The following is a 4,550-nucleotide window of genomic DNA, read 5'->3' as shown; positions in this document are numbered from 1 at the left end:
CTCCTCCGATTTTCCTCCCGCCTTAGTTTGGCGGGGCCCTTTTTCCTCCTCACTAGCCCTGTTGCACCCCCATCCCTGCCCGTGCCCTCCCCAGCCGAGGCAACTTCACAGCTCTCCTCAGCCGGAGCGGCCGCTGCACGGGCGAAGGCGCTAGGACAACGGCTGAAAGGGTGCCCGAGGACACCACACAGGTGGCACCGGATCTGCCTACAGGATGCGGCCAGATGACCCACCCCACCACACAAAGCGCAGACCTGCACAGTACAGGCTGCGCTAAAGTGGGTGGGGCTGCCACACCTGTGACAGACCTTAGGCTGCCCCTGGTAGAAGACCTGGATCCTATCATGTCCAAGGAAGGCGGCTGACGGAATGTGGGCAACTGTACTCCCTGAACGCTTGAGTTTGATGGAAAACGTCCAGGCCCCGGACCAGATCCCGTGCTCATCAAAGTTTTTCTTGGGCATGTCCGTCACATCCCCATACCGTCCGAGCCAGGTCATGATGTCATAACAAGAAAGCGACTCGTTACGGGTCAAAACGGTCACTTTCTTGACAGAGTTCTGGTCGAGTTCTGGTTCTGAACTCTTCTGGTCGAACTACGAAGTGGCGAAGAACGAGCCCGGCTGGCGAAATCCCGCCAGCCGGGCTCGTTCTTCGCCACTTCGTAGTTCGACCAGAAGAGTTCAAGACCCTCTGGCCGAACGAAACTGACGTCAAACTCAGACGAACCATAGGGGTGAATCAGGGCAAAGATGTCGCTCGCCCTGAATTCCATCTGAAGGAGGAGCTCAACCACTTTTGCGCGAGGTGGGCACGCATCCTCGCCCCTCCAAATCAGACGGACCACATTCCTACGGTTATTGTCCTGCCCGGATGTCGGGAGGGACCAGACCACCTCCCCATTCCTCTCTCGAAAAGCCCCCAAACCGTGCCTCTCTATCCAGAAAGACAGGTCGACCTCACCCCTTCCCTCTACCTGGATCGACCTGTCACCCCTGCGTAGAGCCTCCAGGAGGCGCTGTTGCAAGAGGCCTCCAGAGCCGGACGGAGACGGGGACCCCCCTGAACCCCCGGCAGCGACATTGGCATAGCTCCTAGGAGCAGTCACTACCGGGGGGGCAGCCGGACCAGACCCAGAACCAAACCCAGAACCACTAATAACACCATTCACACCACTCCTCTCATCATCTTTCTTCCCATTCATACCACTACTACTCCCACCATCATTCACTCCACTGACTCTCCCACATACACTCCTCTCATCCACAACACTTCCACACTCAGCATTCTCACATCCAGCACTCTTATCCTGACTAACATTTTCTGGGCTGGCTGGGACTTGTAGTGTTGCAGGTTTTATTACACTCTTTTTTTCTGGCTTAGCTGCCGGGGTCGATGCTGATAGTTCCTTCTCCATAGCTGAAGTCACTTCCGGAGTCTGGGGCTGCCCCTCCGGGTGCACCCCAGCTCCTCCCACAGTGCCAGCACCTACTTTTCCCAACCACACGGGTTCTGTGGATGATGCCGGCGCCCGGACACTCCCCCCCCCTCACAGAGGAGTGCCCCGCAGCGCCCACAGAATACACAGTACTCGGAGGACCGCCCCCGAGCACACAGACCTACCACTCTCCTCCACCGGCACCCGGACACTCCCCCCCTCACAGGGGAGTGCCCCGCAGTGCCGGTAATGCCCATAGCACTCGGGGAACCGCCCCCCGAGCACACGGCAGCATAGCTTGCCTCGCCACTGCCCACCATCAGCCCATCCTGCCCCTCCCTACCGGCAAGATGGGTGGGCTTCACATCTATTGCGCCCTCTGCCTTTTCTGACGCCATACTGTACCCCCCATGCTGGCTCCGTTCCACCACAGAAACGGGGTCTGGCAGTCTGGGGGGCCCAGCAGCCTGAACCAGCTTTGCAGCTGGCCCAGACTGCTGGAAGGGAACAAACACATATTGTACTGTTTCCTGAATCTTTTGTTTCTTAGCTTTTCGCTTCACCACCACATCCTCACACTGATCTTCTCCAAAGGTAAAATTCTGGAGGTGGGCTGGGGACTCCTGCATTATGATCGCCCTCAACAATCCCCCAGCCTCACTTTCCACATCCTCCTCACTATCGCTTGATGGTAGTGCCACCTGTGCTGGCTCAATGTAGCTGTCCTGTGTTTTGGTGTCATAGGGAGTAGCCACAGGAACAGCATCCATCTCCACAACTTGTGCACTTTCTTCCACCTTCTCCTCCTCCTTTACAGCTTCACCACCATCCTCGCTATCTTCACCGCCACTACTCTCCCCAACATCCACCTCCACCTTACCTGGGGATTTCGTGGCGGCAAACCGGCTGTCGTTCTCAAGCTTTTCCTTAAAGAGACCGCTCCCCTCCAAGATCTCTGCTCTCCTCTCCTCCAGCTGCACAATCTCAGCTTTCAGTGCTGCGATCTTTTTCCTTAACTCTGGCCTGTTCTTTTTTGGTGCAGTGTTCACCAGATTCTGAGCGCCTCGCAGATCTTCTCTGGCCAACTTCAGATCCTTGCCGCACCGATCATACTCAGCAAACCTCGCGGCCAGACGGGAGCAGTAGTTGGCACTGGACTCCTTGGGCCCTCGCTCTACCCACAACTCCACACTTCTCCTCCTCGCCTTTTGTCCACCAGATCTCTGGCTGGTACCTGTTGCCGGGGGAGCAGAGCCTGCATTGCTGCAGACTCTGCCAGATCTTCTACCCCGGGCCAGAATGGCTGTTGCTGTTTGCTCTCCACCCCCCGCCAGCCTTGAAGAACGGGAGGTGGAGGCCAGGGACGCCATGCAGGGAGGCTCTCCCGAGGAGGCTGCCACACTCCTGGGGAGGCTGATGAAACACCTGCTCTGGTCTGCTGGAAGTCTCTGGAGCACACAAAGAGACACACCCGAATGAGCTGCACACCAAACTGCTCAGGACTACAGGAAGTGCTCTCTGCTGACACTTCTGTCCATGTCAGGAACTGTCCGGAGTAGGAGAAGTTTACTATGGAGATTTGCTCCTACTCACAGAGAGCACTGTAGTCAGACCGAAAAGAACTATACAACTTCCTCTGTAGCATACGGCAGCTGATAAGTACTGTAAGGATTAAGATTTTTAAAAAGTAATTTACAAATCTGTTTAACTTTCTGGCACCAGTTGATTTAAAAAAATAAAATAAAATAATGTTTCCCCCCGGAGTACCCCTTTTACGTAACACCTGTAAATTCTGCACTACGAATATCAGCAGCCACTGAAGAGAGAGGTCATCCAACAACTGAAGTCCCAAAAAAATCTGCCACTAAATCCCTCAAGCAACCGTTCAGCCCCAGTCCAGAACCATCTGACCGGACCACAGGGACCAGTGTGGAGGAGAACAGTGTCCAGGCTGTAAAAGAGAAGAACACTGGAGCAGCCAGATACACTGACTCTAAGGCTGAGCCTCATACTTCTACCGAAGCTGTAGAGTTATAGGGGAACTGTAAAAATGAAAGTACTACAACCCCCAGTGTGGTCCGTCTATGCCCCCCTAAGGGTCAGGGTTGGAGGAGGCACAGGTTGAACAGACACACTACAATGGGAGTTGTAGTACTGTAGTTGTTAAAGAAAAAAAAGATGTTTTCATCAGGTTGCCCATAGCAACCAATCAGATTGCTTCTTTCATTCTTGAGAAGACCTCTGAAAAATAAAAGAAGTAATCTGATTGGTTGCTAAGAGCAACTGGACAACATTTCCTCTCCACAGGTACATTTCCCCGATTGTCTTCATATTTAGGATGAGAATCTACTGACAAAGTGAGTAGCCAACCATTTCTGGGCATAAAACTCTGTAAGAGACAGCAGTCTGGGGGCGTCTGTGGTGGACATGAAGGAAGGGGGGGGGGGGTCCAGGGAAATTGAGATTTGACGTCTGCAGCGAGCGCTTCTCACTGAGCGACGGGTCTCATCCCAGGTATTGCAGGGGGACCCCCCACGATCAGCTACTTATCCCATAAACCATGGATAGGGGATAAGTAAATTTTTACCATAGTTCTCCTTTAACCCCTTAAGGACTCAGCCCATTTTGGCCTTAAGGACTCAGACAATTAAATTTTTACGTTTTCATTTTTTCCTCCTCGCCTTCTAAAAATCATAACTCTTTTATATTTTCATCCACAGACTAGTATGAGGGCTTGTTTTTTGCGCGACCAGTTGTCCTTTGTAAAGACATCACTCATTATATCATAAAATGTATGGCGCAAACAAAAAACACTATTTTTGTGGGGAAATTAAAACGAAAAACGCAATTTTGCTAATTTTGGAAGGTTTTGTTTTCACGCCGTACAATTTATGGTAAAAATGACGTGTGTTCTTTATTCTGAGGGTCAATACGATTAAAATGATATCCATTATTACATACTTTTATATTATTGTTGCGCTTAAAAAAAAATCACAAACTTTTTAACCAAATTAGTACGTTTATAATCCCTTTATTTTGATGACCTCTAACTTTTTTATTTTTTGGTGTAAGCGGCGGTATGGGGGCTCATTTTTTGCGCTATGATCTCTAC

Source organism: Hyla sarda, unplaced genomic scaffold (assembly GCF_029499605.1).
Source record: "Hyla sarda isolate aHylSar1 unplaced genomic scaffold, aHylSar1.hap1 scaffold_2365, whole genome shotgun sequence".
Taxonomy (NCBI): domain Eukaryota; kingdom Metazoa; phylum Chordata; class Amphibia; order Anura; family Hylidae; genus Hyla; species Hyla sarda.
The sequence above is the reverse complement of the archived record's forward strand: the minus strand, read 5'-3'. Positions refer to the sequence as shown.